The sequence below is a fragment of the Rhineura floridana genome, chromosome 18, assembly GCF_030035675.1.
Source record: "Rhineura floridana isolate rRhiFlo1 chromosome 18, rRhiFlo1.hap2, whole genome shotgun sequence".
Taxonomy (NCBI): Eukaryota; Metazoa; Chordata; class Lepidosauria; order Squamata; family Rhineuridae; genus Rhineura; species Rhineura floridana.
Window position 1 is genome coordinate 11028109 of NC_084497.1, and position 19632 is coordinate 11047740.

Genomic DNA, 19632 nt, shown 5'->3' on the forward strand with positions numbered 1-19632 from the left:
ATTCTAGTTTTGTTCCCACCCTCCTCCCTGCTGAGTCCTCCAAGGGGCAATACTGAGATTGCCCCTTGAGGAGGAGGAGGAGGAGGAAGGTGGCAGGCAGCTCCCCCCCTACACTGGTTGCTGAAGACAGGCAGGTGGAGGCTGGCTGAGGGCAGACTGCGGTTGGTAGGGCAGTGCTCACTTCACTCTATTGGGGCAGCCTCCACTGCTTTCTGGTGGAATTGGATACTGGCCACAGAGGCTGCTGTGTCTCTGTGTCATACATAAAAGAGCCCTGCGGCTAGAGCAGGCCAACATAGCCATCGCGGCTAGTAACCAGCAAAAACACGAGAAGAGCTTTGCTGAATCTTTGTTTGCATCTGGGCCTGCGATTACTCCTGTTAAGCACTTTCCCTTGTTCCTTTGCAGCCTGTAGATTTGCAAACAGAAGCAGATCTGTGCCAACACAGGACTGAGGCCTCCTGTGCCGTGTGCCTCCAAAGGCAGCCGGCCCTGCAGAGCCACCGGAGGTTGCCCCACCCGCTGCCCAGGTGTCTGGGAAACGAACCTAACAGACTAAACATCAGGGGAAGGAACCGAAGGGGGCATCGAGTTGCAGTATATATAGTAAATGCTGTTTTATTTTTAACCAGGTGGTCTCGAAAGTATTTTCCCAAGAACTATAAATACAGAGGAACGGCCTTGTTGTTGATGTAATCCAATCTGTCGACGTTCCAGGCAGAACTCTGCCATGTGCTGAGCTGGGTCTGTGAGGTCCTGAATGTCTGGGGCTGGTCGGAAGTGACAAGGGTGGCACTGACGGAAGGGTGCTTTCAGGGGGGATGTCACCCTCCTCGCTCATCACACCATGTGTGTGTGCATTTTTGCCGTTGGGATTGTGCTGAGGTGGCGAGAATAGGCACCGTAATCCCTCACTGGCCTTTGAGGTGGCTTACAGAATGCCGACAGCAAATGTTTGCTTCTGAGCAGGCCATTTTGAGTCGCAGGCGTGTGCAACTTACCAAGGACTTCCAGCTGGAAACTGTTTAGGGATGCAGAATATGCACCACTAACACTCTCACCACCACCATTTTTCTGGTCCCTGGTAAGACACCATTTCCTATCTTGCCCTTTTTTGGGGGTGGGGGGGCTTTTCTGAATTATTATTTTATTTTTATTTAAATACCTTTTCTGAATGCCTTGTTAAGTGCAGATCCCTTTTAGGAATGGGGGAGAAATTCAATTATTAATTCTATTATTATTGCATTTTCATTTGCAATTATTATTATTTTGCATTTTCATGAGAAAGTAGTTTGGCTTACTCCCACCAAAACCTGAACTGAAACACAGCTATCCTTTGAAATTCACCCTTCTCTGAATTTTGCACTGCAGTCCTCCGACCAAACTGCATATATTGGAAGAAAGTGCATATATTACCATAACATACAAAAAAGAATTATATTCAGGGAAATTGCTTGCAAAAGTTTGTATAGTAGTCAAAACTGCATACAAAGACATGTTTATTCAGATAAATTTTCATGAAAATTTTGACCAATTTTCATGAGTTTATATATATATATATATATAATATATTGCCACCCTGAGCTCCTGCCGGAAGGAAGGGCAGGATATAAATCAAATAATAAATAAATTGAAACTAAATCCAGACAAGACAGAGGTGCTCCTGGTTAGTCGAAGGGCAGATCAGGGAATAGGGATTCAGCCTGTGCTGGATGGGGTTACACTCCCCCTGAAGACACAGGTTCGCGGTTTGGGTGTGCTCCTGGACTCAGCTCTGAACTTGGAGGCCCAGGTCTCTGCAGTGGCCAGCAGTGCTTTTGCCCAGCTAAGACTGGTGCGCCAGCTGTGCCCATTCCTGGAGACGCCTGATTTGACTACAGTGATGCATGCCTTAGTTACATCCCGTTTAGATTACTGTAACGCACTCTACGTGGGGCTGCCTTTGAAGACTGTTCGGAAACTTAAACTGGTACAAAGAGCTGCAGCCAGAGTGTTAACTGGGGCTGGTTACAGGGACCATACAACTCCCTTGTTACAACAGCTCCACTGGCTGCCAGTCTGTTTCTGGTGACAATTCAAAGTGCTGGTTGTAACCTATAAAGCCCTATATGGCCCAGGTCCAGGCTATTTGTCAGACCGTATCTCCCTATATGAGCCTGCCTGGGCCCTGAGATCTTCAGGAGAGGCCCTTCTCTCAGTCCCAACACTTTCGCAAGCGCAATTGGTGGGGACGCGAGATAGGGCCTTCTCAGTGGCTGCTCCTAGGTTCTGGAACTCCCTTCCTAGGGAGGCACGAATGGCCCCTCCTTGCCATCCTTCCGTCGGCAAGTAAAGACTTATTTATTCCGACAGGCTTTTGGGATAGAAGGTGTTTAGGATTGGGCTCTACAAGGTTTGTTTATTGTTTTATGCTGTTATTTGTATTATTTTAAATTGTTTTTTAGTATTTTAAGTGCCTGTTTCATGGTTTTAAGGTTGTATATAGTTTAATTGTATCTTTTTGTATGTTTTTAACTACATGTAGTTTTATTTGTAAGCCGCCCTGAGTTCCACTTCCCTTATCACAGAGAGTTCAATCTTTTGGGGAAGTGGGTTTGTGGCACAAGAGCTCCAAATCAACTATAATTGCGCAACTTGAATGTGCTGGTATGTGAACAGAATCCCACCTGCAAAATAGTGACAGTCTCAAAGTTCCCTGTCTTCTGTGCCACAGACTGCCGTTCTCCTTCTGCAAACCATGCATAGATGAGGGACGGGCAATGTAATGAACACTGAGATGTTCTGTGGGTGCTTCCAGACTAGGGATGTGGGGAGAGGCTCAATTCAGTTCATATTTAAAGGCTTGCACTTTCCAACATGATATGCAAACTGAAAGACAGCCAAACTGAAACTTCTCTGAACTTTGCGATGCAGTTACTGTAATTATGATGAATTTTTATGATGACTTTTTTAAAAAAATTGCAAATTGATGTAGAAATGTTGAGACATGAACCTAAGGTTTAAAAAAATGAGAAATTGAAAGAAACAGAAATTGACAGTTGCACATGACTCCTTTACTGGGCATTCACTCTGAATTGTCATTCTTCAGAGTCTCTCTCTCAGTCCCAACACCTTCGCAAGAGCGATTGGTGGGGATGCGAGATAGGGCCTTCTTAGTGGCTGCTCCTAGGTTCTGGAACTCCCTTCCTAGGGAGGCACAAATGGCCCCTCCTTGCCATCCTTCCATCAGCAAGTAAAGACTTTTTTATTCCTTTTTTTTTTAAATAATTTTTATTCAAATTTTTCAAAAGACAAACAAAACAAAGTCAAAAAAACATAGCAATACATCAACAAAAAATAAAAATAAAATAGTTGACTTCCGATTTGTCGCAGATCAGCTATAAGTATATAATATACATCAAACCTGTCCCTTAATGTATACATACAGAATCCCTTTTCTCCGTAGGCTGTCTTAATTAATCGTCAAATCCCAGTATCATCATTTTATTTTGATCTTTCAACAAAAAGTCTAAGAGAGGCTTCCATTCCTTAAGAAATGTATCTGTCGATTTTTCTCTAAGTAAACATGTCAATTTGTCCATTTCTACTAAATCCATTAATTTCAATAGCCATTCTTCCATTGTTGGTATTGATTCCATTTTCCACTTTTGTGCATATAATAATCTTGCTGCCGTAATCATATATAATATTATTCTTCCATATTTCTTTTCTATTTGTTTATCCATAAAACCCAATAAAAAAAATTCTGGTTTTGACTGAATATTTATCTTTAGAATTTTTTGCATCTTCCTACCTATCTGTGCCCAAAATGATTTTGCCTTTTTACATAACCACCACATATGATAAAATGATCCTTCTTGTTGTTTACATTTCCAACAAACATTAGAAACATTACTATACATTTTTGACAACTTTTCTGGAGTCATGTACCAACGGTACATCATTTTATAAAAATTTTCTTTAAGGTTATAGCATAGTGTAAATTTCAAACCTTTTTTCCACATATTTTCCCATTGATCCATTTGTATGTTATGACCAAAATTTTTTGCCCACTTTACCATACACTCTTTTACTTGTTCTTCCTCCATATCCATTTTCAATAAGAGTTTATACATTTTCGCAATTATATTTTCATCATTTGTACACAATCCTATTTCAAAATCAGATTTACTTATTTCAAACCCATACATTTTCTTGTCCATTTTATATCTTTTTTTTTTTTCAATAATTTTTATTCAGATTTTCATAAAACATACAAGACAAAATCATAAAACATTCAAAGACAAAAAACAAAATCAAAAATAGTTAAACAAAAAGAAAAAAAGAAAAAAAAAACAAAAATAAAAAATAAAGAGTAAAATATTGACTTCCCATTTGTCAAAGATCAAATCAGTTATAAGTCTATAATATATAACAATCCTGTCTCTTAAGTCATATTATAAAATCACTTTCCTCCAGTAGTTATCTTACTTAATCATCAAATCTCATAAACATTACTTTATTCTTTCCACAAAAAGTCAAAGAGAGGTTTCAATTCTTTAAGAAATATATCTATCAATTTTTTTTTCCAGATAAGCATATCGATTAATCCATCTCATTACTAATTATGATAATCTTGTTGTCATAACCATAGTCAAAATAAACATTTCAATTAATCCATCACATCAGAATCTGTTAGGTTCAGTAATTTCAGTAGCCATTGTTCTATTATCCCTATTAGTTCCATTTTCCATCTTCCATCTTCAGTAGTCTTGTTAAGTCCAGTAATTTCAGTATCCAATCTTCCATTATCAGTATTCCATAATAATCTTGCTGTCAAAGCCATAGTCATATAGTAAGAGTCTGATGGGAATTACCTCTATCCCAAATATTTTCTTGCCATCCATTCTGAATAGGTTGCTGAAATACTGCTGTAAAATCATATCTCTGTTCTTTTTTTCAAAATACACTGGGTCATCTCTTGAAAGTTTTTCCATTGTCACATGGCTGCAGTTAATTCCATAGATTTTCTCTATATTAGGCTCCATCACATCATTCCAGTCCAGAAGATTATCCATGCCATTGATAACTTTATCTCTAGAATCTTCATTAATTTCTTCAGAGATAACATTGAGTTCCAAACAATAGATTTTATTTCTAAAGTCCATAGACTCCAAATCTTGTTCCTGTTCCACGTTTGTTCCAATCTCCGGGATCTCCTCTCTCACAGGGACCCCTGTTCCAGTCTCCAGGGTCTCCTCTCTCACAGGGACCCCTGTTCCAGTCTCCAGGGTCTCCTCTCTCACAAGGACCCCTATGTCTTTAATCTCCTGTGTCTCCAAACAATAAATTTTATTTCTAAAGTCCATAGACTCCAAATCTTTTTCCTGTTCCACGTTTGTTCCAATCTCCGGGGTCTCCTCTCTCACAGGGACCCCTTCCAGGGTCACCTCTCTCACAGGGACCCCTATATCTTTAATCTCCTGCTTCATTTTACTCAATTCAATTTTCAGCTCCTTACAACCCTGTCGCAGGTTTTGTTTCGTTATCTCAATCTCATCCATTATTTTCTGAAACATAGTTATTTCCAGCTTCTCAGCCACTTTCTTAATTGCCATTTTAAAAGAAAAATATAGGAAAACCACTTCTTATTTCAGCAACAATTGGGTTAATACTCCAAACTTGGTGACATCACAGTATAAACAGAGCAGACAGCCTTATCTCTCCATGTTTAAGTAAACAAAATGCAGTTCCCAGGATCGAAACAATTAATGGCGGTCGTCAGAAAACAGATTCATCAAAATAAAATAGACCAAAAAGAGAGTAGTCTCAGACAATATAATATTCTTCAAAATAAAAATCTGGAATAGAAATCCCTCTTCTGTGTATATCTTTAGAATGCAAATCCAGGACAGCTTTTTGCAACAAAAACAGAGATAAGCTATTAATTAGTGAGTAGCAGAGAGAAGTTATGGCTCCCCAGTGAGATGTCAAAAACCGATCAATCTGGCAAATCTCTTTTAAACAGCAACAATTTAAGTCAAGTAAAAGAAAAATATAGAAAGAAGGGTGCTTGCCTGTTAGTGCGTTCTCTCTTAGAAGATAAGATGAACGTTCGCTTTTCCAGATAGAGCTTGTTGTTAAAAATCCGTCCCACCTTCGTCGGCTGGACCTCGTCCCATAAATTAATGAGATCTGGTCGTCCCAACAAAAATAGGCTTTGAGGTTAATCTCTTCGTTTCTCCCTACCCGGGAGAAGTTTAATCAGTCAAAAAAAGAAAAAATCTGACTGATATATCTGAATAAGCTTCTTTTGAGGCAGGAGCCCGTCTCAAAAGCAGGCACAGGCTAAGTCACCCTTCCCGGAAGTCTTGTCCATTTTATATCTTTCTAACAATTGTAAATAGGCAAACCATTGAAAACTATATCCTTCCTTTGTCAGTTGTTCTCTCTCTTTCATTGTATATTCTCCATGTACATTTTCTAATAGTTCTTGATAAGTTAACCATTTCTCTTTTCCAGTCATTTCTCTTCTATAAAACGCTTCTTGACTTGAATAATGGTATTTTCGAATAAAACCTTGGTTTGTATCTATTCCATATTTTCAACAGAGGACGTCATAAAATGATTGTTAAAGTCTACATTTACTTTTACTTTGTCATACCATAGATATCCATGCCATCCCCACTTCAAATTATGGCCCTCCAAATCCAATAGTCTTTTATTCCTCAATAAAATCCATTCCTTTATCCAGACTAAACAGCAGGCAGCAAAATAAAGTCTCAGATTTGGTAATCCCAGTCCTCCTCTTTCTTTGGCATCTTGTAGTAGTTTAAATTTAACTCTTGGTTTTTTTCCTTGCCATACAAATTTAGAGATATCTTTTTGCCATTGTTTAAAAGGTAAATCAGAGGATATTACAGGTATTGTTTGAAACAAAAACATCATTCTCGGTAATACATTCATTTTTATCACAGATATTCTACCCATTAATGACAGTTGTAGTTTATCCCATCTTAGCAAGTCTTTCTTGATCTCTGTCCATAATTTTTCATAATTATTATGAAACAACTTTGAGTTTTTATTTGTCATAATGATACCTAAATATTTCAACTTTTTTTCTATTGTAAAATCTGTCTTGTCCATTAACTCTTTCTGTTCCCTTAAAGTTAAATTTTTCACCAACATCTTTGTTTTTTGATTGTTGATCTTAAATCCTGCTAACGGTCCAAATTCTTTTAATTTGTCCATCAATATATGAATTCCTTCCAAAGGGTTTTCTAGTACAATTATCAAATCATCAGCAAATGCTCTCAATTTATATTCTTCTTTTTTTATCTTTAATCCCGAAATCCTTTTATCTTGCCTTATATCTCTAAGCAGCACTTCTAAGACCAGAATAAATAAAAGGGGAGATAATGGACATCCCTGTCTTGTACCCTTTTGTATTTCACATGAATCCGTTAAATCTCCGTTAACAATTATCTGGGCCTTCTGAGATGTATAAATCGATCTAATCCATTTTATAAAATTGTCTCCAAAATCCATTTGCTCCAAAACCTGAAACATAAATTTCCAATTCAAATTATCAAATGCTTTTTCAGCATCTAAAAAAATCAAAGCTGCTTGTTTATCATTTCGTTGTTCTAAATATTCCAACACATTCAAGACATTCCTGACGTTGTCACGTAATTGTCTTTTAGGTAAAAACCCTGATTGATCTTCCTGAATAAATTGTTGCAATATTATTTTCAATCTTTCTGCCAAGATCATTGTAAAAATTTTATAGTCATTATTCAATAGAGATATTGGCCGATAATTTTTTGTTTTAGTTAAATCTTGCTCCTCTTTAGGTATTAATGTTATATTAGCATTTTTCCAACTATCCGGTACCTTTCCCTCTTGCAGAATAAAATTCATTGTAGACTGTAAAGGTAGCAAGAGTTCTTCCTCCAAACATTTATAATACATTGCAGATAACCCATCTGGTCCTGGCGCCTTTCCTAATTTAATTTTGTTTATAGCTTCAGATATCTCTCTTGACGTAATAGGGCCATTAATAGCTTGTCTCTGAAAATCTGTAATTTTAGGCAAATTCTGTTTAGATATATACTCTTCTATTTTTTCAGATGGAATTTCCTGACACTTGTACAATGTTGAATAATATTGATGAAAAATCTTTTTGATTTTTACATTATCTGTCAGCGTCTCATCTCCTTCTTGTATCTTTAAAATAATATTTTTTTGACGTTCTTTTCTTAATTTATATGCTAACCATTTCCCAGGTTTATTTGCAAATTCAAAAGTCCTTTGTTTAGCAAAATTTAGTTTCCTTTCAATTTCTCTAACTGTCAACATTGACACTTGTTTCTGAAACATTTTAATTTGATTTACAATAGAAACTTTAGTTGGATTCTTTTTCAATTCTTCCTCTTTTTGTTTTATTTCTTCCAAAATTAATTGCATTTTCTGTTGTTTCTTTTTTTTTAATTCAGAGTTACATTTAATAAAATATCCCCTCATAAATGCCTTACTTGTATCCCAAACGATATTTTCACTTGTTCCTTTATGTAAATTATGTTCAAAAAACTCTTTTAATTTCTTCTTACATTCTTGTACTACTTTGTCATTCTGAAGTAAAGATTCATTTAGTCTCCATCTAAATCCAAGATTTTTTTTTTTAAAGTTAATATCACAGGATTGTGGTCCGAAAAAGTTTTTGGTAATATATCCATTTTAAAAATATCCTTCGCTAAAATTTTAGACATCCAAATCATATCAATCCTCGAGAATGTTTTGTGTCTTTCTGAAAAATAAGTAAATTCCTTCGCGTTATCATTTATATATCTCCAGGTATCCACCAATTCTAAATGTTCCATCAGTTCAAAGCAAATCTTCGGTAATTTACCCTGTGTCTCTTTGATATTTTTTTCAGAAAGCCTATCAATTTTTGGTGAGATTACCTCATTCCAATCACCCATGACGCACCAATGATCATATGAAAACTCTGACAATTTTTCCATAAGTCCTGTGTAAAACCTTGTTTTATCTTCATTGGGAGCATAAATACCCACTATCAAAATGTTTGTACCCTGTAAAGTAATTTCAACCCCCACAAATCTACCACTATCATCCAGTAATACCAATTTAGGAAGCAATTGTGGGTTAATGTAAAGAACAACTCCATTTTTTTTTTTTGGTCCAGCTGAAATAAATTCTTCACCCAAATTTTTACAAATCAAATATTTGGAATCTTTCTTCTTAATATGAGTTTCTTGTAAACAAATTATATCCAATTTTAATTTTTTCAAATAATGAAACACTTTCTTTCTCTTCTGCGCCGTGTTGGCTCCATTTATATTCCAAGTTAGATATTTGTAATCCATCTTTAAGCGTGTATTTTAAAATGTGCCTGATGCTCCTTTTAATCCATCATCTTCCTTCCCCTCCTCTGCGTATCCTTGTTGACTTTGTTTCCCAGGAATTATATCCATATCTTTGAGTTTATCTTCTTCCATATCTTTTGAAGCTTTTCTCAAGAAGTCCCTTGCTTTTTGAACAGTATTCAATCTATATTTCTGTTGTCTGAATGTAAAGATCACTCCTTCTGGAACATCCCATCTAAATTGAATTTTGCATTGCTTAAGTTTTTCTGTAAGGAAAGCATATTCTTTTCTCTTACGTAGAAGTCTAATAGGAATTTCTTTCATCACCAGTATTTCCTTACCATCAATTTTAAAGGTATTTTTAAAGTGTTGCTGTAATACCATATCTCTGGTCGTCTTTTTTATAAAATGAACAAGCACATCTCTTGGAATTTTTTTCATTGTTGCATATCTGGAATTAATTCTATACACTTTGTCTATTTCAAATTCCATCCGATCTTCATTCAAATCCAGAAATTTTACTAAAGCATTAACAATTTTATCTCTGATGTCTTCACCTATTTCCTCAGGGATTGCACGGAATCTCAAACAATGCTCTTTATTTCTCATTTCAGTCACAGCCAAATAGTCCAAGTTTTTTTCTAATTCCAGATTTAATATATCTGTTCTATTCTCCAAGATTTGTACCTTTTCTTTAGTATTTTTTGCATCCTCCTTTATTTGCCCAATTGTCCCTTTAATCTCATCCACTTGTGTTTTAATATAGTCTTTTATATCTATCAATTCAGTTTTCATTTCCTGTTTTATAGCATTAATCCCTTCCATTATTTTTTGAAACATATCTGGGGGTATAGCCCCTTCCTGTGGGTCAATAGAACCTCTTCGCTCCTGGGCCCTAGTTGCTTTTTTAGTTGTCATTTTCAAAAGAAGCCTTTAATTTCTGATATTAACCACTGTTCCAAAACCTAGAGGCAGTCTATTTCTTTTTTTTTTTCCTCCACCAACAAAAGAGTTAATATTCCAGGCCTGTTATTATAGTCCAGCCAGCACAACACAGTTCTTATCTACGTCCAAGAATGCAAAACAATCCTGGTTCCCAGTACAGCCAACACCAAGCGATTAGTAACATATACGAACAGCAGATTCGTCCAAAAAAAAATAGTCCAAGGAGAAAAATAGTCCAAAATATATTTCCATCAAATAATAATTACCTCTCATCCGTTTTTAAACTTTAAAGCTCCAAATTCAGGCCAGCTTTTTGTCGTAAAAAATATATATATATAAGCTGTTTACATTTTCTTTCTTCCTTAATTATATTTAAAAGAGAAAAAGTATGACTCACCCAGGTTTCTCAGTTGCTGATTCGTAAACAAATCCCTTTTATTGTAGTAATTTAAGCCAAATGATAAGATTTAGACAGAAGTAGGCTCGCTGGTTAAGGACGTTTTTTTTTTGAAGGAAAAAAAACGCTTCGCTTTATCCCAGTACAGCTTGCATGGAAGTCCTGACTCCGTCTTCAGCCGATCGGCATGCCTTCTTATCTCAGGAATTTCCTGATCAATTCCAGCCGCCGACAGCTCAACGAAGTCTTGTGGAGAATCTGATCGGTTCTCCTATACCTTGGAGAACATTTAAGCCAGTCAAAGTTTCCTTTTAACTGGCTTTTAACCTGAAAAAAGCTTCCTCTGAGGCAGAGATCTCTCAGAGACAGTCACCAGCTGAGCACTCACTTCCGGGAAGTCAAGACTTTTTTATTCTGACAGGCTTTTGAGATAGAAGGTGTTTAGGATTGGGCTCTACAAGGTTTGTTTATTGTTTTATGCTGTTATTTGTATTATTTTAAATTGTTTTTTAGTATTTTAAGTGCCTGTTTCATGGTTTTAAGGTTGTGTATAGTTTAATTGTATTTTAATTGTATGTTTTTGTATGCTTTTAACTACATGTAGTTTTATTTGTAAGCCGCCCTGAGTTCCAGTTTGGAAAAAGAGCGGGGTAAAAATAAAGTTTCATTCATTCATAAATAAATAAAAATTATATATATCACATATTGCTACAGAAATGTGGAGAAGTAAATTTAAGGTTGGGCCCCCTTGGGGAGGAAGTTCAAGACAGAAATTTAACAAATAAATAAATAACAAACAGAAAAACCAAAATGTTTGGCCACCTCTGAGCGGAAGGTGGGTATATTGTCTCTTGCAACAAGAAACCATTCAGACTCCGGCACGCCGTTTCACACACTCTGGCTGCTGAAGTCTGTTTTAAGCCGGTGATAACCTATTGTGGGACGGCAACCTCTTATTTTTCATTTCCTAAAAAAAAGCACGCCACTACCACAACCCGCACTGATGACTTTTAAAGTCAGCAGAGGGCAGGCTATTGCCAAGTAAACATTTGCTGCATGCAACAGGCTTCAGTAACGTGGGACAATGAGACAGGAGGAAATGGAAATGGACTGCCTTCAAGTCTATCCCGACTTATGGCAACCCTATGAAGAGGGTTTTCATGGGTTTTCAGAGGGGATTTCCCATTGCCTCCCTCTGAGGCTGAGAGGCAGTGACTGGCCCAAGGTCACCCAGTGAGCTTCATGGCTGGGGGGGGATTTGAACCCTGGTCTCCCAGGTCATAGTCCCACACTCTAACCACTACACCACACTGGCTCTTCCAAAATCTCCTGCAGACTTTCATCTCTGCGGTGTCTCCCGCGAAGTGCTGAGCAACAGCAGCCGGCTGCCACAGCTGTAGCTTTCAAGGCTGGGTTCCCTTTGCACAGACCCTCATCACCTTTTCCTGTTATCACCTGGAGCTCAGAACTGGGCCCGGCCAAAGGCCCATCAATGTCCCTGCTGGCGCTCTGTTTCCATCTTCCGTGACAGGGACAGGAAGCCTTTTTTCAACTCGAGGGCCGCATTCTCTTTCGGGGGCCGTGTGACGGGGTGGGTGAGGCCAGAGGCTAGAATGAATGGAACAAGAAATGTAAATCTTACTTTTTCTACAGTGGGCAAGTTCCCATGCGCACTCATTACACTTCTCCCTCCTCCGTCCAGGGAAGCAAGAGGCTTTCAGAGTTCAAGGACAGATTTCCAGCGAGGCTAAAGCACTTGTGGGGTGAAGCAGGGGCAGCGAGGAGGGGTGGTTGCCTAAGGAGACTCCCGAGGGTGAGATTAAAAGCCCTGAGGGCCGAATTTGGCCCCCAGATGGACCTGAGGTCCCCCATCCCTGGTCTGTGAGGATCAAGCACTCTGTTGAGGGGTCACCGATTTATGACCACAAATCCAAAAGCAGGTGCAAAATTTGTGTGTAGAAAACATCCCTATTGATTTTAATCATTTTCTTATATTAAAAAAGGGCAGAGGGAAATTCCTCCAGAAAAACCAAGCAATTTTTTAAAAATAAAACATTAATGTCTTGGGACATGCGTTGCCTTATAGAGAGAGAAAATGCTAAAATCCACGCATCCCGGATTATAAAGTTTGGCAAAATGATGAAATAATTTAATTCTATCCCTGCGTTGTTTAGAAGTGCAAGATATTTGCAGCTGTACATTAATTCTAAATAATTCTCTTGCTTTTAAAAACTGATTTTCTTTTTACTCCTACAGTTCTTCCCAATTTCTCCCCCTTTATTCGAAGCAACCACTACAAATTCAATAAACACATGAATAAAAATATACTGGCCATAATCAGAAACTGTGAGGATATGTGATTGCTTTAAAATGTTTGTAGATGTTTTTAAATTGTTTTTAAAATGTTTTTTTGTTTTTCATTTTGTTTCACACGGTATTGTTTTAACATTCTGATGTTTGGGAGGAAGGGTGGGAGACAAATTTAATAAATAATAAAATAGTTGTAGACGCTCCCAGGTTTTTGCAGGCTTCTTCCAGCAGCCCACCACCCCAAATTCAAGAGGTGAAGAGGGACTCCTGCAAGTTGTGAGCGCCCCTCTCCTGGAGATGTCCACGCCATTTCTGCTTAGACCCCATGAAGAGTTGGGTCACTCAGACTGCACCCTGGGGCCAGCAGTACTGAGCGAGAAGGACTCACCTGGACCATCTTTGGTGATGGGCCAGGTGAGTCCATCTCCAAATTAGCAGCATTCTTTGGTGATCTGTTTTTCCTATAAACAGAGACTTTTTGGGGGGGCGGAGGTGTTGACAGATGGGCATATATGTCAATTTCTGTTCCTCATTTTTCCACTCTTAAGATCTGTTCTCCACATTTCCACATATCGAGTTTGTTTAAAAGATCCTTGTAAACATTAATCACCATTGTAGTGTGAATTTCCCCCAAAATGCCCATTGTTGCATGCACATGCACCTCATATACACATTTTTGCAAAGCTGTTTCCCACAATATTGTGTACATATTCTTGTATGTTATTTTCACAAGGGTATGCATTCTTAGGCAGACTTTTCCGCATTGTATGCATTTTGTGCACACATTATTAACTGGGAAACCACATCGCAAATTTCAGAGAAGTGTGAATTTTAAAGGATTGCTATGTTTGGGGTTGCATATTTTGTGAAGCATGAATAAGGTCCGCCTTTAAATGTGAACTGAATCAAATTTCTTCCCCCATTGCAAGGTTTACAATACTGATATAAATGGACCAGAGATAGGACTACTTCATAGCAATTTTTTGTGATATGTTTTCCCTAGACAAGCTTTTGGGGTGTGTGGGTATGGCAACAACAGCTGAGAGGCAAAACTTCTCCCTAGAAGGAGAGGAGGACTCAGCCAGCATAACCGAGGCTGGTTGTGTGAGCTGACTGCCCTCTGTCTCCGTCCTTGCCTGTTTGTAAACAGAAATCATTTTCTGATCTAGCTGTTCCTTTGGCAGAGAGGTTTGGCCCTCCCAGAGGGATGGGCTGTTGTTATTTTAGCTAAATGCCAGGAGAATCATAGCAGCATAGAATAGTCAGTTGGAAGGACCAATAACGCCATCCAATCCAACCCCCTGCTCAGTGCAGGAATCCAACTTAGAGCATCCCCAACAGGAGGCTGTCCAGATGACTCCTGACAGCACTGAATGCCACCAGCACTGGGGAGCCCACCACCTCCCTAGGCCATTGGTGCCATTGTCGTACTGCTCAAACAGTTAGAAAGTTTTCCCGATGTTCAGTTGAAATCTGGCTTCCTGCAACTTGAGCCCATTATTCCGTCTCCTGCACTCTGGGACGATCGAGAAGAGATCCCGGCCCTCCTCTGTGTGGCAACTTTTCCAGGACTTGAAGAGTGCTGTCATACCTCCCCTCATTCTCCTCTTCTCAAGGCTAAACAGGCCCAGTTCTTTCAGTCTCTCCTCATAGGGCTTTGTTTCCAGTCCCCTGATCATCCTTGTTGCCCTCCTCTGAACCTGGTCCAGTTTGTTTGCATCCTTCTTAAAGTGTGTTGTCCAGAACTGGACACAGTTCTCAAGATGAGGCCTAACCAGTGCCAAATAGAGGGGAACTAGTACTTCATGCAATTTGGAAACTATACTTCTGTTAAAGCAGCCTAAAATAGCATTTGCCTTTTTTGCAGCCACATTACACTGTTGGCTCATATGCAGCTTGTGATCAACTACAATCCCAAGATCCTTATTGCATGTAGTATTGCTGAGCCAAGTATCCCCCATCTTATAACCGTGCACTTGGTTTCTTTTTCCAAGTGTAGAACTTTGCACTTGTCCCTGTTAAATTTCATTCTGTTGTTTTCAGCCCAATGCTCCAGCCTGTCAAGATCACTTTGAATTTTGTTTCTGCCTTCTGGGGTATTAGCTATCTCTCCCAATTTTGTATCAGCTGCAAATTTGATAAGCATTCCCTGCACCTCCTCATCCAAGTCATTAATAATAATGTTGAAGTGCGCTGGGCCCAGGACAGGGCTGAGGAAAATAGATGCAAAGGTACTCATCTTCTCCCCTCCCCTGAGAAAAGGGGGAGCGAGGTGAGAGATAGGTCCCCATCTCAGGATAAAGGGGCCCCTTCCACATTTCACAGCCCAGGGGCCCTTCCTATGTCTTTCCGCCATCCCATCTGGCCTCAGGTCAGTATCTGATGCAACAGAAAATAAAATCTCCCAACCCCCCTCCCCAAGACACCAGCTTTTGTAGGGCCCTGTGTGATGTTCCTGTATTAATGTATATATGGTAAGTGCTGTTTGTATAGAAGATATGTGGTAAGTGGAATGAAAGAGGAGGGGGGAGTAAATGAGCAGTAGAATGCTGGATGATTGGCTGAGTGTTTGGATGGCTGAGAGTATAAATGGAAGGATGACAGTTGAATCTGGGTGGACGTGAGTGGGTTGTTTTGGTGGAGTTTGGAGGTGGGTGTGAGTTGGCGTATGTCAGGAGAGTGTGGAGAAAGAGGGAGGTGGAGTTCGGATTAGTAATAAGTCAAATATTGCAGTAATAGATGAAACCATAAGCTTGTAGATCATTATCAAAGTTATCTTGTTATTAATGTTATTTAATAAATACTATTTTGGTTTACCGAAGGTCTGATCCTTGGCTGGGGTTTCAGAGACCAGAAGGGAGGGTAAGGTAATACCCAAGGCTGAAGGGAAACAGTAACAAATGGTGGCAGCGGTGAAGAGGAGAAGATAACATTATAAGTATCCAGAGCAACCCCGAGTTATGAGTTATCTGCATTGATACAAGGGGGTTGGGAACAGCATAGGCACGCAGTCATGAATGTAACCAGATAGAGAGACTCAGGCAAGGTCTCTGGGAACATTGGTTGTAGAACGTGACTGGCGGTGCTGCCTAGCAGGGGGAATCTATTGAGATCTGTGCTTAGAGCAGGGAGAGAAACCATAAAAAAGGACAGTCCGGACTGGTGGAGTCCCTGGTGGTGCCTAGTGAAAGGCAGTAGCCACGAGCAGGTAGGAACCTGACAGGGAGAGCCAGGGAAGGGCGTCACAGGTGGTGGCTGTAGCGGTGGGATACGAACAACAGAGAATCCAGATTCGAATACTAGAGAATCCCTAAAAGTGGTGTGGCAAACAGAAATAACAAATAAAGATTACTTGTGAGAGTGACTGGCAAAGAGTATGTGGCAAAGAGTGAGTGAACTCCAAAAACATGGCTGAATATATAAAGATGAAAAGAGAGGAGCTGGTGGAGAAGTGCATAACATTCAATTTACCTCACGAGGGTAAAGGAGTAGATGAATTGCGAGTAGCACTAATAGCTTTTACAACTGTCCAGCAAAAACAACCTGTCAAGGAAGAGACCCCAGAAGGATACTCAAGCAATCCCGCTTATATAGAGTATTTGAGAGAGAAGTTAAAGTTGGAAACTGAGAGATTGAGGAGGGAGGCTGATGAGAAAGAAAAGCAGCGGGTCTTTGAAGCTGAGGAAAAAGACAAGCAGAGGGTCTTTGAAATGGAAGAGAAGGAAAAACAGAGGGAGTTGGAAATTGAGAGAATGAGATTGGGGTTTGAGGAGAGGGAGAAGCAACAAGCATTGGATGCTGAATTACAGGTGGAAAAGTTAAAGTTTGAAAGAGAGAAGTTTCATTCTGATGAAACAAGAAAGGACAGAAATGAAACTAAAATAAAGGTGACACCGAAAGATTTTGCAGTGTTTGAGCCTGGACAAGATCCACAAATTTACCTCAGCACTTTTGAAAAAGCGGCTCAAATGTGGGGGCTACCAGAGGATAAATATATGCAACATTTATCGAACTTGATCAAGGGGGAGTTGGCAGAGGTATACCAATATTTCCCCTCAGACAAGCCCATCACATATGCCGAGTTTAAAGAGGCAGTATACAAAAGGTTCAGACTGGGACCTGACTATTTTAGAAAGTTATTCCGAAGCTGTCAGATCCAAGCAGGGAGGTCTTTTGTTGAACTGGGAGCAAAGTTGATGGATATATTTGGAAAGTGGATGAGTAGTGCCAAAGCTCAGTCAGTGGAAGAGGTGAAAAGCCTCATGATACTGGATCAATTATTCCATCAGTTACCACCAGAAATAAGGCTCCTTGTCAAAGACCGTTCCCCTACATCGGTGCAGGAGGCCGCAGAGATGGCGGATCACTTTGCCTCCAACAGAACTGGCTGGGTGGGGAAAACATCAAGAGAGTTTAAACCCAGACCATATAATGGTGGCAAAAAGGATGTGGTGCCACAGCGAGTGAGTCCTCCAGTAAAATCTGAAGGGCACAGGACACCCCAGAGTGGATCTGTGTACCCTAAAATGGAGGAGAAATTATGCTATACATGTGGTAGACCGGGGCACCTACGTTTTCAATGTGAGGTTGCCAACCCCATTAGTAATCCTGCTCAGGCAAGGGCAGTAAAAACAGAACCAAAAGATCTAACAACGAAAAAGGTTCAGTTCTGCTAGATAAACTGGACAGAAGTAAAAGACTTGGATTCAAGTCTGAGAGAGGAAGTGAGTGTACAAGGGGCAAATTATTGGGCATTGCTTGATACTGGTGCCGCTCAGACGTTACTGAGGCCAGATTTAATAAAATCTGAGGAAATATTACCTCAGGAAACTGTGACTATCCAAAGAGTGAGGGGTCAACCAGAAAGCTTACCCATGGCCCTAGTGAAAATGCAGTGGAGAGGCCGAGAGGGAAAATATAAAGTAGGTATTAATGCCCAACAACAAGAACCAGTGATACTGGGAAGAGATGTAATGGGGGCACAAGGAAAAATATATGTGGTAACCAGACAACAACTTGGCAGAGAAACAGAAGCCATGTTAAAAGGGGCTGAAGGAAACAGGGTGGAACCTGTTTTCGAACCTACGGTCACCATAGCAACCCCTGGAAGGCCTGCTGAAAGAAACAACTTGTATCAAATGGTCTCTAGTCAAGAAGCAGAGCAGTTCAGGGAAGAACTGAATAGGGATACAAGTTTGAAGCAAATAAAGGAGCAAGCCCTGACACAAAAGATTCCCTTTACTGACAAGCTGAGGAATCAAATTGTGTGTGAGAATGGGATTTTATATAGAGTGTGGATGCCTGCTGAGAGAAAGGATGAATGTGAACCAGTGAAGCAATTGATAGTACCTAGCAAATACAGAACCAGATTGCTAGAGGTAGCCCATGATGTCCCATGTGCAGGACATCTGGGAATAAAAAAGACCAAGAGGAGATTGGCTGCACACTATTATTGGCCAAATATCTCCAAAGATGTAAAACAACATTGTCTATCTTGTGGTATATGCTAAAAGGTGGGAAAAAGTGGAGTAAAGACTAAGGCACCCTTAAAGCCCCTTCCTATAATTGGACAACCCTTTTATAGAGTGGGAGTAGATTTGGTGGGCCCTTTTTCCAAACCCACAAGGCATGGCAAGAAATATCTATTGGTGGTGGTGGATTTTGCCACCAGGTACCCAGACACGGAAGCATTAAGATCCGTAGAAGCCCCTGTAGTGGCAGAGGCTTTGTTAAAAATCTTTATGAGGCTGGGTTTCCCTCATGAAGTGCTGACGGATCAAGGCAGTGTATTCATGGGAGAAGTGATGCAATGTATGTGGAAGTGTCGTGGTCTAAAACATCTAAAGACCACCACTTACCATCCAGCCACTAACGGATTGACTGAGAGATTTAATGGGGTTCTGAAGGGCATGATACGAAGCTATGTTCAAGATCACCCACAAGACTGGGATGAACGTTTGGGGTGCTTCTTAATCGCGTACAGAGAAGTCCCTCAGGAGTCAACAGGCTTCTCACCCTTTGAACTGATGTTCACTAGAAAAGTGAGGGGACCTTTGGAACTGTTAAAAAATTCATGGGAAGGGACCCTGGGAGAGTACAAAACATCTGTAGTTGATTTTGTATTAGACTTCCGAAGCAAATTAACATCGATGATGGAAGCTGTACAAAAGAATTTGAGTCAAGCTCAGGAGAAGCAAAGTTACTGGTATGAAGAACAGCCAGGGAACGTGTGTATGATGTGGGAGATATGGTTATGGCATTCATACCCAGGAAACATGATAAATTACAGGCTAACTGGGAGGGACCATATACCATAAGAGAAAAGCTTGACACAGTGACGTATGTAATTACCACAGTATTAGAGGCATTAAGAAAAGCAGGCCTCACAATAAAAGCTAAGAAATGCCAGTTTGGGCTGAAGGAAGTAATTCATTTAGGACATAAGGTGGGGAGGGGGAAAATCACCCCCTTATGGAGCAAGGTGGAGGCAATACAATCGTGGCCTATCCCCTTAACTAAAAAACAAGTTAGGGCATTTCTAGGTGTGGCTGGTTTTTATAGAAAGTTTGTGAAAGATTTTGGGGAAATAGCAACGCCCTTGCATGAGTTGACAAA

General features: G+C 39.7%; 1 protein-coding gene across 3 annotated transcripts in view; it reads right to left on the reverse strand.

The window, feature by feature from the left end:
* The window catches only part of PEX11G (peroxisomal biogenesis factor 11 gamma), a 54643-nt gene extending 43531 nt beyond the window's left edge, over positions 1-11112 (reverse strand). For all 3 annotated transcript variants that reach the window (XM_061601358.1, XM_061601360.1, XM_061601357.1), the window contains exon 1: positions 10708-11112. The gene's annotated coding sequence lies outside the window, so the exon portion shown is untranslated. The remainder of the gene's footprint in view (positions 1-10707) is intronic.
* Positions 11113-19632: the final 8520 nt, after the last annotated feature.